The sequence below is a fragment of the Lactuca saligna genome, chromosome 6, assembly GCF_052625555.1.
Source record: "Lactuca saligna cultivar CGN05327 chromosome 6, ASM5262555v1, whole genome shotgun sequence".
NCBI classification, from domain to species: Eukaryota; Viridiplantae; Streptophyta; class Magnoliopsida; order Asterales; family Asteraceae; genus Lactuca; species Lactuca saligna.
Window position 1 is genome coordinate 51,490,692 of NC_136422.1, and position 8,247 is coordinate 51,498,938.

Here is an 8,247-nt window from a genome sequence, read left to right on the forward strand (position 1 = left end):
TATTCTACTATTACAATAGTATGTAAACATACTATTTATTTATCACCTGCAATTGTTAAACATTGATAGGGTAAGCGGTGACACTTAGTGAGTTCAAAAATAGATACAATATAATGTTATGCCATATATATACTTCAATGTGGCAAAAGCAAAGAGAAACAACAAGATGTATGTGAGATCATGTGACAAGCGTTCATATCAATCAAAGACATTATTCAAAGATATTCTTTCAATTCTTGATATACATCAATAAAGCTTTGGCCCAAATGGCATAGAAGACATGCAATTTCTGATTAACATCTTGTTAGATTTCAGGCTTATAGTCTTGTCTAACCATTTGCCAATGCTATAGAATAGAAGTCATTCTCTTACAGAGACATGCTCTACATGGCCAGAGGCTACGTACCAGTACCAATGTGAATCTAAGTCCTTTCACTGATCACATGGTCAAATGTATTACAATTGCTATAAACATAGTGAATAACACGAGAAAATAACTCAGAATAATAATATTGAAAAGCACATAGCACATATAACACATAACATACAATTGTTCCTATATATTGAACTCACCTTATGTTAACCGGGGGTTAAAATAGTAATTTGGACAGTACTTCGGCTTTAAATATGCCTTTCTATGTTGAAAACCGGGAGCTTGATTGAAAACCGGGCTCTGCGAAGGTAGGGCTTCAAAACCGAAAAGATAAAATTTCCGGGATTCTCGGGGGTCTTGAGACGTGTTTCGGGTGCTAAAATTGATTTCAGGGCTTCGGGGAAAGTTAATATGAAGAAAATATGGAAAGAGGGGCTAAAAGTGGCAAATTTTCAAAGTTAGTCGGAAGATCTCGCAGGTCCTCTTTATATAGGGCCGAGGTTTGGAAGTCTGCGGCTGGGAGGAGTCCACGTCGCACCTACGAAGTTCGGTCCGGAAGCAGCTCGGTGGCTCGGACGTGGCTTCTTCGTGCGAGCATCGGTGGCGAAGGCGAGGGACGTGGAGGGGCGAGACTCGGACACCGCAGCGAGGCGCGTCGGAAGCCGATTGGCTCGCACTTCGGTCGAATCGCTGAGCGGCACGCATCGGTCTCCGGAAGCAAGCAGCGAGGTAGCTCGGTCTGGGCCACGTCTCCGGTGATGCACCTGCTTCGTGCGAGGTGACGTGGCCGGTTACTATTCATGCGAAAATTTTCGATTTTCGTGCCCCGAACTTCTAAAATCCATAAATTTCGCATACGAGCTCCGTTTTTGAAGTTCTTTATATGAACGCGTAACTAAAATTACGCTCTACAACTTTTGTTTAGACTTCCTCGGCTAATTTTGACTTTAATTTTAATATTATTATTTTTAACAGACCGGGACACGAAAATCCGTTAAAAATTCATAACTTCTTCATCCGACATCCGTTTTCGTCAGACTTTTTACCGTTGTACTACATATGACGAGACCTTCGATTCTTGTTTAGGATGTATCAGTAAAATATCGCTCGATCTAGAATTCGAGTTTTTAGCTGTCTACTGCTAAGTTGAAACTTCGAAAAATCATAACTTCCTCATACGAAGTATGATTTTGGCGTTCTTTTTATCGAATTTCTCGGTTTAACGAATACTACGACATTCATTTAGATTACTAAAGCTAAAAAGTAGTTCATCAAAAACTCACTTTTTACGTCATTCGGCGTCGTGCCGGTTTTGTCGCGGATCTTCGGTTGGTCATAACTTCTTCGTTATAACTCGGATTTCGACGAGGTTTTCGCCTACAAATTTCTAATGAGATTCTCTACAACATCAAATAATAAAATTTTACTTATTTAAAATTTCATATTTTCGCTAAATTTCACTATTTGGCTTTTAATTGGAATCTTATAAGACTTCCAATATTTTCTGAGTGATTCTAAACATTGTTTTACTTCATTTCTAGTAAAAACCATCTGTTAGAACTCAACACGCAATTTTACATAATATTTCACAATTTTATTCATTACAAAACACGATTTTAAAACGTGTATGTTACATCTTAATTGGTCGATTTGGTATATTTCTCCTATTACAAATGTTCTCTTATATTCGATTTGACTCTTCGTATTTGGCTTAAACTTCTTACTTCAGTCTTTTTGTTTTGTGTTAATAATATTATTCGTCGATAAAAGAAAAAAAAACAATGTGGGCTAAAAGTTTATTTATCGGGGTTTTAAGGTATAATATGTTGAAAATTAGAAAAAAAAAAAAAAAAAAAAAAAAAAAAAGATGGGGGTGGGGGCATTGAAAGCATTAGAAACTTTGGAACAACCATTTGAAAAAATTTCTCATCGTTAAGCTGAATTACCTGCCGACCTAAAAAAGCAACTTTGTAAACATGTTATGCATGCACTAAGACGCAATTGTAGTCACTGCAATGAAAATACAGAAAAAACACTTTATGGAAGCGATGGATGAATAACGTCAGCAATAACGTTTGAAGACAATTATAAAATACCTGTTGTCGATCCTTTCATAATATGTAAAAGGAATAATTATATGTTTGTCATTTTAGAATAATATGGCACGATAATAGATAGTAATAATATATGTTTGTCGTATCTTGCAATAATAGATTGTGGCAATGTAAGTATGTCGTTTGTTATCATATTGTATCCGACTCTCGAAGAGTTTATATGTATATAAATAGGGTGTTGCCCATTATGAATAAATCAGAGTTATTATCTGTAAGACTTAAGTACTCTCAAAGCTTTCACACAATAACTCGGATTTATTCATAATGGGCAACACCCTATTTATATACATATAGACTCTTTGAGAGTCGGATACAATATGATAACAAACAACATACTTACATTATGCAATCTATTATTGCTAGATACGACAAACATATATTATTACTATCTATTATTGTGCCATATTATTCTAAAACGAAAAACAATATGTTTGTCGTTTTAGAATAAATGACACAATAATAGATAGAAATAATATATGTTTGTCGTATCTAGCAATAATATATTGCGTAATGTAAGTATGTCGTTTGTTATCATATTGTATCCGACTCTCGAAGAGTATATATGCATATAAATAGGGTTTTGTTCATTGTGAATAAATCAGAGTTATTGTCTGTAAGACTTAAGTACTTTCAAAGTTTTCCTCTGTTGAAATTTATATTTCTGAATAGTAGAGTCCGTATTCAAATTCATATCACCAAACACAACATTCATAGTTTGTATTCAAATTCATATCATCAAACACAACATTCAAAGTTCGTATTCAAATTCATATCATCAAACGCAACATTTAGATTAGACATGTTATCTATTATCATATTTATTATTATCATATCATTAATATTTGATTTCATTTTGGGGGAGCGCAGCCTCCCTATTGTCTCCGTCTTTGAAAACAACCACTCCTTACTACTAAAACCATCGTCTACCACCACTACTTTAATACTATTTATTTTAATTTCATGTGGTATACTTATTTTATGATGTTATTGTGAAGTAACATTTTTTAAGAAATTATTACATGTATTTAAAAATATTAAATTAGAAGGTGTTTTTAGTGCTAATCATAGGACCAAAATTGTAACATGATCGCGGATGCTCTTGTTAATTTGTAGCCATTGATGTTAAAAATTGTACATCATTAATCATTCATCATAAAGTAACTTTTAGAAACTAATAATAAGCATCATTTATAAGAACAACATAAGTAGATCCAATGCACTATCCCACTATACATTATTCCTTATTTCGTCATTTGATAAGGTATAAATATGTTATCGTCACATGTATCGTATACGACGTAGCTAGCCTCAAGTACAAGTAAGTCATGTTTAGAATACCATCATTTTAGACAATGGTCCATGGTCAACCATCATTAGTTTCTTCATTTACCATGGATTTTAATTGGACACTAAGCCTTTACCAAACCTAAGTAGATGCACAATTTCATGAGGAAAATTGTATTCCAAATTATTATCCATTTAGTAAAAACAACGTATATTTCAAAATGCCATTTTCTTGAATGCACATAGGCTTACAGATAGTAATTTACATAGAATATAAGCCATGCAAACTATTGGATCTAGGTGGCAATTATAAATGAAAAAAGTACAGTGGAAACAATAACTAATCTCTCACTAAGATTGAGTTGAGGATCATGGATCTTGTAACTGTAAGCAACAAAATAAATCATAGATGGAAAAACGATTTCACCTCTTATGGATACCAACCACTTGATCATCAGGGGAGTAAACACCAAAGGATTTTAACTGTCTATTTCTTTTTCTCGGTAGTAGCAAAACCAAGAGGGGAAACCCTTTTGTTTAGGTCACGACACTTAGAAAAACAAAATATAATGACTTGCCTTTTTTAGTATACACTCAACCAAACACTCATAACCACAACTAAGCGAGTTAAAACCTCTTGTTCACGGTCAAATTTAAAACCAAGAGAGAAAAAATGTCACCCTTTTTTAGCCAATTTAGAGATATGATTTTACTCAACATAAGATAAAAACTTATCCATTTGACTATATATGTTCATAATATTAGTTGTTTGAATTACTAGATAATCAGAAAACTTATCTAACCAAACAATTACATATCAACCCCAATTTAATTACTAACTAATTCATTCAAATGTCTTACGATAAATTAACAAACTAGTCCATCACAAAGGTGTTCTCGCTATTTACAGATTGAATTGTGATTTGTGTGTGACCTAATAGGCTTATGCATTTTAATATTGTTACTAACTTTTTGTACTTGTATACATATATCCAAAGCAAATATCATTAATATATTTAATTCATAAAAATCATTTGTAGTCGTATACGCGACATGTATTCTGTAGTTACTCACAAGTGTTGTAAACCAATAACCACCAAGCTCGTCCAAGTGTAAGGATGATAAAGAAGTGCCACCAATAAAGTAGCCTCCAAGCAATACTTCCAAGCAATACTTATAAGCTATAAAACACAGAATTAACACTAATTAACTCTCATTAATCACCATTAAGCTCATACACTTAGTCAGCTCTTTTAAACCTTTAAACCTTCATAATATGACTTTATATGATCAATGGAACCATCCAAATTGTTCCTTAAAGCGCTAAGATTAAACTACTAAGTCTTTATGGTTTGGAGACAAGATATTATATAGACTCGTGTGAATAGAAACTCACACCAGAAAGACTAAAAACAATAATGTACTTTGTTAAATCTGGTTTTAACACTCCACACGCCATTTTTAATAGTTTTTAGTCATTAAGATACTTTTTAAACTTAATTTCACATGTTCTAATGCTTTCATATTATTATTAACATCGGATCATGGATCAAAATGATCATTTCAAAAATTTTATTTTCAACTGTAAACTTGTATATAATGACTAGTTTGAGTTTTCATCCATGTTTTGCATTAATGATGATATGAGTCATTTCCTAAACATATTAAGAACTTAATAACATGTCCAAAAGCCAAAAAAATGAATCCATGGGTGTTTTACCCATTTTTACACATGAATTTCCATTTATACCAGTAATGCTCATTTTCAAGTCTCATTTGAGACGTATGTTGTAATTAGATCTGGATTAGTTTATCGTTTCAAAATAAAACTAGTTTCTACCATGATCCAAGCTTCGTTGATGATTCTAAACCCATAAGATATTAATCTAATTATGTAGGTTTCAAATCAATTCAAAGCATAAATCAAGACAAAACTCAAGTAAAGCTTAAGAAATTCCTTTTTCACTTTATTGGAGCTTTTAATCTTCATGATTTATAAGAAATGCATGAAGATGCAATAGAGTCGATGATGAACTTGAGAGTTCGAAGGTGGTGTATACATCATAAATGATGAACGGGAGTAAGTGTTCTAAAAAGTTTTCTGGTTTATGAACACCTCGATCTTTCTCCACTCGCGTTCACTAAACTTTTAATGGTGTTCCAGTTATATATTTCATTCCATTCGAGCATTTTTATGGCGAGCATTGGGTGAGTTTCCGGTGGGGAGGTGGATCTATGGTGAGAGAGAGAGAGAGAGAGAGAGAGAGAGAGAGAGAGAGAGAGAGAGAGAGAGAGTTTTTATAAATTTTAGTTTTTTAACAAAAGAAAAGTAAACAAGATTGAAGGGGGTGGGGGGAATTAGTCAAGAGAGAGAAAGGTAGATAGAGATTATATCAAGTTTATCGATGACTAAATTCATACAAAAGAAAAAAAAAATCTTATAGTAGACCTGATGCATGTTGAAAAAAAATTTAGATTTTATCCATAGTTTCAACAAAACATAGTGACCAAATTTACAATTTATTCTTTCAGGTAAATCTAGTGTTAATGTCATAAAAAGGTAATCAACTATTCAAAATATTTTAAAATGTCATTCAACTAAAACAATGTCATCAAAAGGTAACGAATAGTTTTGATTTATAAAATATCATTCAAACTATTGTTTTGTTTTTAAATTTTCATTCTAACAATGGTATATTTATCAAAAAGGGAAAATGTTGTTGTAGCACAACTAAATTTCATCATTTTACCTAATTGGTCACTAATGTTTTTCTTTTTTTTTTTTGCACAATTAGTCATTAAAGTTAACTTTTACCTGTTAAATAGATGATTGATGCCAATACTTACGGGTTTATAGGTTACCATGGTTAGTTGGCACTCATGACATGGAGACAATAGGTCATGTCATATCCACATAAGCATTTTGTAGATTTTGAGAGAAAACAAAGATGAACAAGTTCAGTTTCATTGCAAATTTCTTGTTTGGGGCTATTTTCTCTTTAGTTACGACTGAACCTATCGAAGATAAGAAGATCTTACTTGATTTCATCCAAAAATATATTCTAAACACTATCATTCGACTATCAAATCTTCATATCTTGAGTTTAAGATCCAATGGATTATCCGGTCCTTTTATGTCTGATTTCTCTACATCTTCAATGCAATAACTTCTTTGGTCAATTACCATTGAATTTATCCGTTTGGAGCAATCTCTTTGTTCTTAATCTCTCCAATAATGGTTTCACTGGAAGCATTTCTCCTTTCATTTCAAGTCTGATTCACCTCATAGTTTTGAAATCCCCGATTTATGTATCTCGACTTTATAGATTATACTAACAAAATTTTCACTTGAACCCTGACTCGATCTCTCAAAAGATCTCCTAGGTCAACTTTTCTTGGAAACAACATCGCTCCTGATTCTGATTCATTATCGCTTCATCCTCTTTCTCCTCAAAAGAAACCCGCAAAACTGGGTGAATCTGCAATCCTTGGGATCATGATTGGGTGTTCCGTCTTGGTGCTAGGACTACTGGCTTAATTGTTGGTTGTTTGGCATTTGAAGACAAAAGCTAAAAAATCAGGATTTGTAGAGAATATATAAGAATCAAAAAGGTATGGAGAATTTGTGATCGAGAAGCGTTGGAAATGGAAACATGAACCTTGTTTTCTTTGAGAGGAGTAACTTGTCGTTCAATTTCAATAATCTTTTTAGGGCTTTTGTAGAGGTTTTAGGTAAGGGTGCTTTCGGTACAACTTATAAAGCAATGATGAAGATTAAAGCATAGACGACGATGAATACAAATAAATGAAGAATACAAATAAATGAGGAAAAGTTCGGTGTCCCTTAAAAGATATAAAGAAATGTAATTGAAAATGTCACAGCATAAAAGTAATTGGCTCTCTCATATCATAGTTGTGCTAGATTAACATATTCCCACTAAAAAATAAGACAATACATAGTTGTGCTAGATTAATATTTTCCAACTCATTCTTATTTTTTCCTTTAAAAATGAAATAAAAAATTAGATAAATAGTGTTTCATCTCCAATTCTTTTTATTTTTTACCCCCAAAAATTATATTCCTAATATATTCTATTTTTCAACCTATATAGATTGTCAATTATACCCCTTCTACTAATTTGATTTTAACAAATATATAATCTATATTTTTTTCATTACAATACTATTAAATAAATAAGATTATATTTATAACACATAATTATAAGCTTTTCTAAAATGCGTTATCGTATTTTAAAATTTCAATATGTATTTAAATTTTCATATGAATTTGATAAACAAAAAATAAACTTCATATTTATAATTAATTAATATAATTTAATACATAATACAATATTATAAGTATTAAATAATACATTTAAATTATAACTAGTAGATAAAATAAACTAATAATGTATAAATATATAAAAAAATGGACTAAAATTAACAACTCAAAGTTCATCCGTACAACACCATATT

At 31.8% G+C, this 8,247-nt stretch overlaps 1 long non-coding RNA gene across 1 annotated transcript; it reads right to left on the reverse strand.

The window, feature by feature from the left end:
• Positions 1-6,716: 6,716 nt before the first annotated feature.
• Positions 6,717-7,568, reverse strand: LOC145001912 (uncharacterized). Its single transcript, XR_013661752.1, has 2 exons — positions 7,431-7,568; positions 6,717-7,340 (listed from the first exon to the last, which is right to left on the reverse strand). It is a non-coding gene; the product is annotated as an uncharacterized LOC145001912 (long non-coding RNA).
• Between the last annotated feature and the right edge of the window lie 679 nt (positions 7,569-8,247).